The sequence below is a fragment of the Natator depressus genome, chromosome 1, assembly GCF_965152275.1.
Source record: "Natator depressus isolate rNatDep1 chromosome 1, rNatDep2.hap1, whole genome shotgun sequence".
Taxonomy (NCBI): Eukaryota; Metazoa; Chordata; order Testudines; family Cheloniidae; genus Natator; species Natator depressus.
In genome coordinates, this window is record NC_134234.1 from 74,787,074 (window position 1) to 74,801,569 (window position 14,496).

General features: G+C 41.5%; 1 pseudogene; it reads left to right on the top strand.

The window, feature by feature from the left end:
* The first annotated feature begins 13,262 nt into the window (after window positions 1–13,262).
* On the top strand, window positions 13,263–14,018 carry LOC141982236 (uncharacterized; annotated as a pseudogene).
* Window positions 14,019–14,496: the final 478 nt, after the last annotated feature.

The window sequence follows — 14,496 nt, forward strand, 5'->3', positions numbered from 1 at the left end:
AGTCAGCAAAGCCAAATCTCACCTCAGGGTTTGCCACTCTAGCTTCCCTCTCCAAAACTCAGTTTTCTTACAATTGTCTTCCTGCATCTGCTGCTACATATAGATAACTCTACAGCAAACAAAGACACCCCTCAGCATGCTGTCAAAGTTACAGACTGACTTACACCTCTGGGGAAAGCAACTGCAAAAACCGCCAAAGATATCAGATAAAGTGAGTTAACTTTGCAAATTAAATAATACACCTAGGAAAAGCATGCCAACCCAACCAAGAGGGTGAAAACAACCTATGTTTAAGGAGCATAATTAATATACTACACAGTCATTTATGATTCACACAGTTTATAAGTCATCTTATAAATAACTTATGACAAAAGCCTGGGTTCTGCAATGAGTTCCTCATAGTTGTAGGCTGACCCTTGCATCCATACCCTGCCCATTGATTTTAATAAGGCTCCTCAGGGGTGAAGGGATTTGCTCACACAAAGTGCCATTGCAGGATCTGGGCCTAACAAAGAAACACAGTATGAATGTGTTTATTCTTACTTCAATAAGGCTTCATAGTCTTATTCACACAACCTTCAACAATAACAAATATACTGGAACTTAAACTATCTAAACAAGCCAACAGGCATTTCTCCTGAGTCTTTAAACACACCTAAATCAACACTTTAGGACAATGACTTATACTAACATCCCACCACACTTCAGCACCTTTAGTTTACATACTATGTCCATATAAATCTGAAATTGACATTGTAATCTATGGACTCCATTGCAAGAAAGGATCTTGTATTACGGGTTATTCACAAACCTTCATTAGAAGTCAGCCACTATATTAAACAACATTTGCTAGTAACACAGTATTGTATATGATATACTCCTATTTGCCCAGAGATTTGATCCTGCAGCTCCTAACCTACTAGGAGAGCTAAATAAGTGCACCCAGCACCACACTTGTTAACAGTCATCATCTTCTCAGCATCAGGAAAGTGAAAACTGTTGAAAAATACATCAGGTACTTACCAGCAAGAAGACATAACAATTCAATACTCAGGTACAAAATGACCATGTAAAGGCTACAGTTGTTTGACTCTGCTGAATTTAAAGGGCCAGTCCCAGAAAGGCATGCTGGGAAGAAAGTTCCTATAAAATGTCAGCTCTTCACCGTACTTACTTGTGAGGACGTAGGAAATTGTTAAGGAAGGAGGAAAAGAACAGTTTCTATAAAGTAGAGTATTCTTTTAAGTGGGAAACAGTGCAGGGCAGGGGAAGTAGATATTAATGAATAACATTTTTAAGTGCCTACATTTCTTTGAAAGTCAGTAATAAGACTTAGGCTTCTTAGGTACTGTTGAAAATTTTTCTCAGTGTCTACTATTGACAACCGATCACATGTGCTTCTTTAATACTGGAAGTGGCTACTTTAAGTGTTTCTAAAGTTACATGGGGAAAAATTGATAATTGAAAAGATAACAGATACAGGAATTTACATCTATTACTTCTATAATGCTGTGCAAAGTTTTCTAAGTATTATTTACCAATAGTTGGTTGTGGAGGAAAATAAAACAGAGAAATCATAACTGGGGCAAGGACCCAGAGAAATACTGTAGTAGAGCCAGTATTTGAAACCAGTTATCCTGGATCTAGTTCTTTATCATACAATCAGCATGGTACAGGAAATAGAGAGAGGCAACTTGAAAATATGTAACTCTTTCACAAATCAAACTAGTATCATGTTTCACTAAAATGCAGCCTGGAATGATCTTGGGTTACAGGAGCTGGCTAAATGTGCTTCTTAAATAAAGCTTTTAGGATTGCCGGGTGTCCGGTCTTCTAACAGAATGCCAGGTTGAAAAGGAACCCTAACAGAACCCAGGTTGAAAAGCACTGCTGACCAGGCCATTAAAAGTCCGGTTGGCAGTGCAGTGGTCTAAGGCAGGCCACCGGCATGTCCCTGCATCCTTTAGGCAGAGGGGCAATCAGGGAAGCTCCAGGAACCACGACCAATGAGAGCTCTGGGGGTGGCACCTGAGGGCACGAGCAGCATGCAGAGCCCTCAGGTCTCTGCGCCTAGGAACTGGATATTCTGGCCATTTCCAGGAGTCATTCACAGCTAGTGAAAGTGAGTGAGGGTTGGGGAGAGCAAGCGATGGAGGAAGGGGTGATGGAGTGAGTGGTGGTGGGGCTTCAGAGAAGGGGCAGGGTAGGGCAGGGGTGTTCGGTTCTGTGCGATTAGAAAGTTGGCAACCCTATTTGATCTTATCAAAACTTGAAACCTCGTTTAAAAAATTGTTAACCTATCTTTCATAAAAGCTCCTCAGTCAATAAGGTTAAAGGCTTATTGTACTGTTATACAACCAAATCTATATTCAGCAAGCCCGAAGACTGAATATGATCTAGAGATTTATTTGCAAAGTGTGCAGTGATCTGTGTATACACTTGTCCTGATGCTGGTCCCCTTGACTTTGAGTATGTAGAGGAAAATATTTGTGACATGTTGTGTTGATTTGGCACAGTAGGAATCAACTCAAGGACTTTCCATCTGCTTTAAGTATAATAAACTGCTTATTTATTCCTGGGACTGTTATGTGTATTTTTCAGAAAGCATTATTGCAAGTGTCTCTTTGAGCAAGGGGTCCCACTCTCTTATTAAGGATTGATCCTGAGGCAAGATACAGTAATAGGATACTTCCGACTATACAACTGAGAGAGGGTGCAGGGATAGCTGTGTTCCACTTTCAATGTCAAATCCTCCTTTATACTTACCCTGGAATCAGGGGTGAAAGTAACTTAAAGGACTTACCGGTACTCCGGAGTCCTTGGGAGGGGGCGTGGCCTCAACCGGAAGAGGCGGGACCTTTACATCCCCGGGCCCTTTAAATCAAGATGGGACTGTGGTAGTGGCAGAGACTGTGGTAGTGGCAGATGGGAGCCCCTGGCCCTTTAAATCACCGCCGGAGCCCCGCTGCCGCTACCCCAGGGCTCCAGCAGCAGGCCTCGCGTGCCAATTTAAAGGGCTCTGGAGGGTAGCAGCAGTGGGAGCTCCGGGCCCTTTAAATTGCCACCCGAGCCCTGCTGCCAGAGCCCTGGGGTAGCAGTGGCAGCCGGGTGCTCCAACGGCGATTTAAAGAGCCTGGGGCTCCCAGCCGCCGCTACCGCAGCGGAGCCCCGGGCCCTTTAAATTGCCACCGTGACCCCCGGGGCTCCAGCAGCAGGGCTCGGGCGGCGATTTAAAGGTCTGGGGCTCCAGTTGCCACTACCGCCCCGGGTCCATTAAATTGTTCCCAGAGCCTGCCGGAGCCTACCCCATGGCTCCGGCAGGCTCCGGGGACGATTTAAAGGACCCGGGGCGGTAGCGGCTACCGGAGCCCCAGACTCTTTAAATCGGCCCCGGAGCCCTGCTGCCGCTCCAGTGGCTATTTAAGGGCTCAGGTCGGTAGCTGCGGCAGGAGCCCTGGACCCTTTAAATTGCCACCTGGGGAAGTCTATCTTTGCCAGTACGCCGTACCGGAGCATACCGGCTTACTTTCACCTCTGCCCGGAATGCTCTATAAAAGAGACTGTAATAATGGGGAGACAGCAGCCTCCCTTATAACCGTAAGTTCAGTGGCTAGGGGACTGACATGGAATGTGGGAGGCACCAATTCAACTCTCTTCTCCCCACCATGAGGAGAACGGATTTGAACAGGTGTTCCCCATCTTCCAGGTGAGTGCTTTAACCACTGCACTCCAGCGTCATTCTCGCCCTTTTGATGGGCCAATTATTATTCAACTGTTTAATACAAATTGGAACAGCTTCAGCAGAAGATATTGAAAAAGACCCATAACAGAATATTCCATGCCTCTTCCATAGAACTGAACCTAGGAGTACCCTAAACACTAGGATAAAGTTTTAAAGGGAGGCCACCATTGCCTCCTCCCCACCAGCCGGGCCATTTTGCAGGGAGTAAAGTGTGCTATAAGCATGCCTACCAGATTGGCCCTGCAAGCAAAATAGGCATTACCCCACCTATCTTTACCTGGTTTAAAATCAGGCTTTGGTGTGCGATTGGCATTGGACACTTACCTGAGGCAGAAGTGTGCATGCCAAGAGGCAGAAACTTAGGTACATAGAGGACTTTTACAGCAGAAATATTTAGACACCAAGTGAGTTTAGATGCCTAAAGGGTTAAACAGTAGCTGAGTGGGGTTATTGTAGATTGCAGTATTGCCTAAAGCTGGGGTTTAGACGCCTTTGTGGTTCTGAGCCATAAAGGATTACATTTCCAATAGCATATGGCACTTAGACAATTTCAAACAGAATAAATTTATTAATTCAAAATATACTGTAGCTTCCAACCAACCCACCCCACAAACAATCTGAAGCATTCACTATGCAATACGTATGTACTGTAATTAGTGAAGTTAGAAATAACTCAGTGAATTTTAGTTATACTTCAAAAATTTGCTTAACAGTTAAGCATTTTATGGTAGCCAATGTTAGCTTGACATACATCAATCGATATTATGTAGCTGAGGCATGAGTCCAATATGACTGATGTGAGTTCAGTTCACAATGATGCATAAAATAGGAATTATTATTCCTATTTATTTGCATTGTGTTAGGACCCAAGGACATGAATCATGATAGGAGCTGCATAGTGTTAGGCACTGAACACACACACAAGCCTTGTTTATTCTATGGGGGTAAGTCGACCTAAGTTACGCAACTCCAGCTATGCGACTAATGTAGCTGGAGTTGACAAAGCTTAGATTGACTTTCTGCGGTCTCGGTTGATGGGAGACACTCTCACGTTGACTTACTTTAAGCTTCTCTTTCTGGTGGAACACTGGAGTCTACAGAAGAATGATCTGCGGTTGCTTTAGCAGGTCGACCTGCTAAATCGACCACCAGTGCATCAATCGCCACAGTGTCAATCCCCAGTAAGTATAGACATGCCCAGAGAAACTCTGTGCTCTGAAAAACCTTAAATTCTAAAGAAAGACAAAAATGGACATATGTGTGGGGAAAAGACCTGTACCATGCAAACAAGATAACTGAGGGGATGAATGTGTGTTTTGTTAATTCCATTGCTTTTTCTAATTAATATTATTTATTCATTTATTTTTATTACTTTTTATAGGGTAGGCGGCAGGGAAAAGGAAGAAAAGGGAAGAGAGATGATGAGAGGGAAGAGAGAGGAGAGGGAAAAGAAGGGAAAGATGAACAGGAGCAGTGAGAAAGAGGCTGATACAAGAGGAGAGAAGAGGAATTTGGGACACACCACCAACCAGAAAAAATAAAAAATGTGCATAGTTTACCCTATAGAAACAGTCTGCTTATGGTGTCACTCCTGTTCCACGGCTATTCCCAGTGGACCAATGTTTTACTTCACTCTGGTTGCACAGCCTGCCAGGGATATTAGTTGGCCATGGAGCTGTGACCCCATATACGTTGGTGCAGTTCACAGAATTCCTCCCCTTGTACTTGCCACTTCTGTGGCTAGAGAGAGACATTGGCACACATTACCTGGATTGTGCCTGGTTGCAGACCCCCTTCTGGCTACTTCTGAATCTTCTGCTGAGGTCCCGGCTGCACTTTTCCTCACACTTCCTCATTTTTATGCACACCTTATCTGTGGACCCACAAAGTTGCGAGACCTCATCATCAATCTCCTCCTAGCACTGACAAAGATAACCATCCACCAGACCAGGAGAAAGAAGGTTGATGGGCAGTTTCTCAGTTACTGTGGGGCCTAGTTCTATCCCTTACTCATCTCCAGTATCTGGACAGAGTTCCTCTGGGCAGATCTCCTTCATCGACCGATGGGCACTGTCCAGGGTTCTCTGCTCACTGTTTCCATCTAGTCCGCTTATTTTGAAACCATGACCTTTGCTCCTGTCACTGTATTCTCTTTTTTTTTCTCCCCTGGAATCAGTTGTTTTCTGTTCTCTGGGGGTGGGCCTTTCATTGTAGGTGGGCTTACGTCCACACTCCCAGGATGCAAATAGGTCTGTGCCACTGCTATTGTGTGTTGCTGGGGATGTTCCTATGGCTTCCAGGGACTGGCTCCACATCATTAGGTCTCGTATTGCTTCCTCCAACTGATGCGGCTCTGTAGATAATAAGGGACGAACAGCCTCAATTAATATGAAATTATATCACTGAAAATCATATTTATTATGAATGCACTAAGCTCGAAAGGGTTTTTCTGGCTATATTTTTTTCTGTTCTTACAGAAAACAAAATGACACGCAGCAGTTCTTTACTGGAAAGGAAATCAACATTGAACAATACCACTGTTGTAACTTGAAATAAATGATAATCATACAAAGCAGATCTAAAGCAGAGTAATATTTTGTATTTTCTAGTGTTTCTAACAAAACCAGCACAAAATAGTTTATTGGAGCCTTAAGTTTGAATTTATAAAATTTGGAATTTACAATCACTAAATAGTTCACAGTTTTATGATTTATATCTGTGTTTAAATAAATCCACCTAAATTATACAGAAGCCTCCCTTATAATCATAGGCAGATCCTATCTGAACACTTACAAAGTGCTAACAATGAGCTCCACTGGACTATAAAGATTTAGATAAACAAATTGAGGGTTTTCTCCATGTATCCTAGTTGGTGGGTTTTTTCTCTGAATTTGTTTGCCTTTCTGCTTCTAAAGGATCGTGTTTATGACCTTAAACTAAAAGTAAGAGAGATGGATAAGTCAATCCTTGACACTTTCCCACAAAGACCAGACCATCTGGACTCTTTGTATTTGTAACAGGTGCTTTTGGGACTTAGAGCCTAATTCTGGCCCAGATTCTGTTCTGTATGGGTGACTCTGCTGCTCTGTGCAATTGTGCATTGCATTAATTGAAGAGATTGGAAAAGGCCAAGTACGGTAATTAGTCAGTTGATCATGCAGAAAAGAGACTCGTGGCTGAGTGCCACAAAACGTTGAATGCACAGATGTACAGTACCATCAACTTTTGCTCTCTGTGGTACCCAGCTAATCTATGGCAAGTAGAGTAAAGATCTGTCTTAGTCCAGGTTTTCAGTCTCTTGGAAACAACAACATAAATTTCTTAACCACTGGGAAGAGAAAATGGTGTGTTTGACTGACCTAAAAAACAAGCCACATAAGCAGAAAATCATCAAAACAGTAAAAACACCAGATGGGCCAAATATGCTAGTGAGGATTTTAGGCTTCAGACTGAACTCAGATTTACCTAAAAATCAGTCAGTGTGCATAAAAAAAGTTCTGGAATGTGTACGATTCCAAACTTAGTATAACACTCTTTTGTAATATAGCAGAAATTCTCAACCTTTTTCTTTCTGAGGCCCACCCAACATGCTATAAAAACTCCACAGCCCACCTGTGCCACAACAACTGTTTTTCTGCATATCCAGTAGATTAAAAGTCAGGGCTGGCATTAGGGGGTAGCAAGCAGGGCAATTGCCTGGGCACAATGCCACAAAAGGCCCCGCGAAGCTAAGAGGCTCAGGCTTTGGCTTCAGCCCTGCACAGCAGTGCCTGGGCTTTCTGCCTGGGGCCCCAGAAACTATAAAACCATCCCTACTCTCTAGTTTATTTTGGCAGACTCCTGACACCTGCTCGGAGACCCCATAGGGGCCTCGGACCCCTGAGTGAGAACCAAAATAATAAAGTACATTTCTTTAAGCATGTTCAACTCCCCTTTTCTGGCCAAGTTAACATTAGAAGCCTTCATTTACTTACTATAGCAATATGTTCACAATTACATTGAATTTCATATATGTCCCACCCTAAGCCTAGATCTCAGTGAATCAGACCCAGCCGGAGTGTTCCACGCAACCGCCAATAGGAACTCTATTCCTAAAGCCTGAATCCTGCAAGCGCAAAATACTTAACTTGCTACCGAGTAGTCCCATTGATTTCACTCATTGTGTCCACTGATGGGATCACTCACAGTAGTAAAATTAAGCATGTGCATGTTTGCAGGGTCGGGGCTTTAGTTCTTTCCTTCATCAGACCCATTTCTAATATGCTCGAGGGTGGGCACTGGAAGCCTGAGCGACTCACATCGTACCATCAATTTTTAAGGAGAATTTCCCACTGATTTCAGTTGGAAATGCAGCTTAAAAATGATGGCAAATCTAACTCAGAATGTCCTTCTTTCTGAAGTCTAGTTTAGCCGTCTCCACACTTTTTGACTGGACTTAGGGAACATAGTGCTCTAGAAACTGGTATGGAATTCAGTGGTGCTACATTACTGTATCCCAGCAGAGGATCTGGCCCTTAGAGTTCTTTCTTTTCCAAGGTCAGATTAATCCTCATCTCATTGTCTCCTGGAAAAGAGGTTCCAGAGCACAGACATTTTCTTCTTTTGTCACACATAGAAGCTGCCAGCCTCTTCCTGACATAGATGCTCTGGAGTTAGGGAAGGACAGGGCCTGGATTTCAAGATAGATATGTGTTTCTTTAAGCCAGACATTCTGAAATGGAATATTTAGAACTGTTCATTGTTTTGTACTTATTTACCTTCAGAATACAAGTTTGCTTTGGGAGCTGCATCTGCAATAAAGGAGCCAATAGCAGAGGGAAGAAGCAGCAAATCATTTGGGCTGTAAATATTCAGACTTATTTTACAGATAATGATGGAAAGATTAATTATGCCTGATCAGGTAGAGAAAAAAAGCTAGGGAAGGAAGGAGTGGGAAGAGAGAAGTGAACCCTAAAGTCCAGCTTGTTTGTTATTTTGGTTTTGAACATTGCCCATCTGCTCTCCCTACCTGTTTCCTTTGCATGAGCAGGCTGGGGATTCAAGGATTGAGCAGGCTGATCATCCTGGAAAACTTCAATGAGCATTGTGTATATCCAGTTCCAGGGATTATTTGTCATTTTATGTGGCATATTTCAGTCCCCTACCTGGTAATATGAAGAATGGAGCTGAGTGACAGCACAAAGAGATGATGTGATGTGTATGTTACTGATTCAAAACAGAATCCCAGATCTCATTTTAAACGCACTGGACTTGAAAGTGTCGTACCACCCCTCTTTATATAGAGAGATATAAATATAGATATATAAATATATACGGATACCAGTATTTTTTCAGTCATGATGATTTGCTGGGGAATCTATATCAACATAGATATATATTCCTACCAAATGCATCATGACTGAAAAAATACTGATTGCCTCAGTCAGATGACAGATATTAGGAACTGGTTTATTCTGCAGTTGCTGTATAACGTTCATTTGCCACCAGAAGTTTGCAGGCAATGGGCTGGATTCTGTTGTCAGCTAATACCAGTGTGAATCTGACTGAGCTCTGTCAAAGCAGTGGAGTTACTAAAAATTCATACTGCTATGTAAATAGGACAAGAATGATTATCATGGAATGCTGGGAGGGTGCACGTGGTGATCATGAAAGGTGAGGAGGTTGCAGGTATGAACAGTGAAGATGTCAAGTACACTACCACATCTTTTATTCTTCAATACCTGTTCAACATAAGTATTTGCTTTATTTTATTCACATCTGTAAACCTGAAAATATTAATACTAGCCTAATAATTAAAGTATAAAGGTATAAAGAACTAAATTATTTTCTGTTACACTGGTATAAATCTGGAATAACTCCATAGGTATCAATGGATACCTATGGAATGATAGAGAAAAATCCAATCTTCAGGGTCTTTGCAGGAACTGTTGTCATACCACTCTATATTTCAGCTCTGCAGCCACACAGGCAGCCAGCCAAAACATTTAAGGTCAATTTAATAAAAAAATAAACACGAAGAATGGCTGAGGAGTACAAGTGATCTGGCTCCCTACTTCAGATTCCTAACCTATACACATTTTCATCCCTACCCTAAAGACCACCAGTGTCAGTGATTGCCAAGGTCACTTATTATTGTGTCACTAATGTTATCCTTTATGAAATGACACCACTATCGATAACCCACCATGACTGCTTGAGTGCTTGTCACCAGAAGACATCAGATGGCAGCTGAATCCAGAACAGCACATTGGTAAGCTGGTTAAAATATACGCTGTCTAAAATTTGTTACAAATTTTGGCCCAGATATTCAGTGGGTGTGAACTGGTGTGGATCCATTGATTTAATTTACCAGCTGAGAATCTGTTATTTTATGTTTTTGGTGATATCTTTACAAATTAAATAATAATAATTGGAATTTATTAGTTAATACATATTTTTTGTTAGGTGTCCCATACCCAAAGGGCCAACATGATATAATAAATAAATATAGTAATATCAAGAAAAAAGCAACATGGCCTGATGGTAACCAGGGAAAAGGTATAGGGAATGCATAAAACACATATAAGCAAACATATGTGAAAGAAACATATGTAACTCTTTTAAAAAAGTACAGCTAGTATGGAAACAAAAAAGTCTTGAATTTCACTTGAAAGCATGCCACAGTTCTACTGGGGTATACTTCTAGGGAGAACATGCCACGGTTCTGGGACATTGATGGAAACAGCCTTTCCTTCTGTCCTTTTGAGATTACATTGTGGACCCTACTTGTCACATGGGAAGAGATTAGGTGTCCTGACCAAATCTCTCAGTCAGAATAGCCTTGATATGTGGGGACATTAAGATTCCAATCCAAACATCACAGGCCAATCTCTGGCAGAGATTAGATATACATTTCCTTTGGTTCTCTTGAGTTTCTGTGGTTAGTTTAAATGGCGAACATGAGAAATTCACAGAAAGAACAGGAGTACTTGTGGCACCTTAGAGACTAACAAATTTATTAGAGCATAAGCTTTCGTGGGCTACAGCCCACTTCATCGGATGTATAGATAGGAACATATAGTAGATTATATATATATATACACACACACATACAGATAAGTTGGAAGTTACCATAAAAACTGTAAAAAGAAAAGGAGTACTTGTGTCACCTTATGAGACTAACAAATTTATTAGAGCATAAGCTTTCGTGAGCTGCAGCTCACTTCATCGGATGCATACAGTGGAAAATACAGTGGAGAGATTTTATATACACAGAGAACATGAAACAATGGGTGTTACCTTACAGACTGTAACAAGAGTGATCAGGAAAGGTGAGCTATTACCAGCAGGAAAGCGGGGGTGGGGGAAGAACCTTTTGTCGTGATAATCAAGATGGATGTGGTTGCTGGTGAGTATTTGCTTCAGGTTGGGGGGCTGTCTGTAAGTGAGGACTGGTCTGTCTCCCAAGATCTGTGGGAGTGGGAGATAATTTTTCAGGATAGGTTGTAAACCTTTGATGATGATGCACTGAAGAGGTTTTAGCTGGGGGCTGAAGGTGACAGCTAGTGGAGTTCTGTTATTTTCTTTGTTGGGCATGTCCTGTAGTAGGTGACTTCTGAGTACTCTTTTGGCTCTGTCTGTTTTTTCACTTCAGCAGGTGAGTATTGTAGTTTTAAGAACACTTGATAAAGATCTTGTAGGTGTTTGTCTCTGTCTGAGGGATTGGAGCAAAATGCAGTTGTATCTTAGAGCTTGACTGTAGACAATGGATCTTGTGGTGTGTCCTGGATGGAAGCTGGAGGCATGTAGGTAAGTATAGCGGTCAGTAGGTTTCCGGTATAGGGTGGTGTTTATGTGACCATCACTTATTAGCACAGTAGTATCCAGGAAATTGACCGCTTGTGTGGATTGGTCTAGGCTGAGGTTGATGGTGGGATGGAAATTGATGAAATCATGGTGGAATTCATCAAAGGCTTCTTTTCCATGGGTCCAGATGATGAAGATGTCATCAATGTAGCACAAGTAGAGTAGGGATGTTAGGGAATGCGAGCTGTTCTAAGTCAGCCATAAAAACGTTAGCATACTGTGGGGCCATGCAGGTACCCATAGCAGTGCCACTGACTTGAAGGTATATATTGTCCCCAAATGTGAAATAGTTCTGGGTGAGGACAAAGTCACAAAGTTCAGCTACTAGGTTTGCTGTGACATTATCGGGGATACTGTTCCCGACAGCTTGTAGTCCATCTTTGTGTGGAATGTTGGTGTAGAGGGCTTCTACATCCATAGTGGCCAGGAGGGTGTTTTCTGGAAGATCACCGATGGATTGTAGTTTCCTCAGGAAGTCAGTGGTGTCTAATTAGCCTCTCACAGTTTGTATGGTAACTTCCAACTTATCTGTGTGTGTGTGTGTATATATATATATATATATGTTCCATTTTATGCATCCGATGAAGTGGGCTGTAGCCCATGAAAGGTTATGCTCTAATAAATTTGTTAGTCTCTGAGGAGCCACAAGTATTCCTGTTCTTTTTGTGGATACAGACTAACATGGCTGCTACTCTGAAATGAGAAATTCAGTAACAAAACAAGTTTCTCCAAATTTTAGATATTTTCAAATGGACAAAACTGAAATTAATCTCATGAGTTCAAATGATTATTCTTTAAATTTGAATTGATATTATCAAGTGTTATTGGTCAGTGCTTAATTTAGAAGGAAGGAGGAGCTAGAGCTCAAGCAATTAGGTACTGGGACTTAAGCATTTTCTTTTTTTACATTCATAACTAATGCAGCAAGCCTAGAGGTGCTGGGACTCAGCTCTGACAAGCCTACTGTTATCGGTGTCATATATTTATCACTGGCGTTTAAAACGTGGCCTGAGTTTTATTTTACATACACTGCAGTGAACTGAAAGTGACTGTGTTTAACCCAGGAGACTAATACAAATTTAAAACTAAAGTGAAATCAGAATCAGACATCATATTTTTTAATTAGGAAAGTTAATCATTTAATGTATTTGAAATTCTGTGTTGTCAGTGCTTAAAGACAATGCTATTTATTAGTGAGTTACAAACAATGATATTTCCAAGTGCATAATGCAGAACTTATTTATGCAATAGGACAGGAAGTTTATTCACTTAATTATTGTATAATTGTTGCTCTAATAGACAAAAGTTTATATGTCATTCAAAAACTGGAATATGAACTCGTGCATAAAAAAACAAAGATGAGCTAAATACAAAATCAGTTTCTTCAAATTTCAGAAATTAAAGCTAGATCTGTGTAAATCTGTCACTTCAGTGGAATTAGTCTGGATTTACACTGGTGTCACTGAGAGTAAAATCTGGTCTTAAATGATCAAAACACTATACAAACAATGGCAGCTCCCCCACTCCCAATAAATGCATAATTAATTAATTTAGTCTCCTAATAGATTTATTGAAAGAGAATATACCATATTTGTCATGTATGAAAATCAGGTTTACCATTACTGTGCTTTGGACTCCATAACTAAATGCTACATGTTTAATTCTGTGTTCCATGATGCAGAGATGCTTACTGAGTCTTCACCTCCATTTTCAATCTGATGATAAAACAAGCTAAACAAAGCTCAGACTACAGCCTACACTCTGGAGGGTGTAGCTAAGTGACAAAATGCTTGAACTCAAGGATGGCATGAGCAGCTGTTCCCCTCTGCTGCACCCTTCTTCCCACCAGATGCAACTTAATCAAGCTCTCCGGAAGGAGAACCAATTCCTTCGAGAGGAGAATCAGGTCCTCCGGGAAGAGAACAAGGCTTTCCGTGTGGAGAACAAGGTCTTCCACAAAGAGAATCAAGCCCTTCAAGCAGAGAACAAAGCCCTTTCTGAGGACAACAAGATCCTCCAGGAGAGGAAAATGGATTACTTTGAAGAGAAAAAGGTTCTTGAGAAGCAGGAAAAGGCCCTTCGAAAACAGAACAAAGCCCTTTGGGAAGAAATCAGGGCTCTCCAAGAACAGGAAATAGCCTTCCAAATGGAGGAAAAAGCACTTCAGGAAGAGACTGTGGCCCTGTGGGAGGAGAACAAGGCCTTCCAAGTGCAAATTCAGGCTCTCCAGAAGGATGAGATAGCCCTTCAGGAAGAGGAAAAGGCCCTTCAGAATCAGGGAAAAGCCCTCCAGGAGGAAAAAATTGCCCTTCGTGAGGAGAACAGGGCCCTCCATGAGGAGAAAAAGGCCCTTCAAAAGGAGAAGAAAGCCCTTGATGAGGAGCAGAAAGCCCTCCAAGAATGGAACAAGGTCCTTCATGGAGAGGAATAAGGCCATCTAGGAAGAGAAGGTTCTCCAGCAGGAGAAATAAGAACTTTATGCAGGAGGACACTAACCTGAAACTGTAATTAGATCATGGTCCAATTTGCATACTAGAAGAACAGCATGGACAAAGGGAGATGAACTGGATGTAGATAAGTCTGTTGGGCTCAGTCCCAAGACCTAGAAAGTTCAGATATGCTGAAATAAGTTGTGTGTCTACATTCTTGAGCCCAGAAACTAATAAAGTCCTGCTGGAGGTGCAGAATATGCAGCATCAGACTGCTGCTTTATTTATAAAATTGATATAATTGAATTGGCTCAATTCTATTTACAATTGGATGAATACAATATGAATATTTAGGTGAATGTGCTTTTAGCAGGCTTACGTTCTATTGATATTTGCTTTCCACAAATATACTCTATCATTGATGGCCAAAAGAGTGATTGTTAGTGAAAAGTTGGTAAATGCTCATGGAAAGTGAATTTT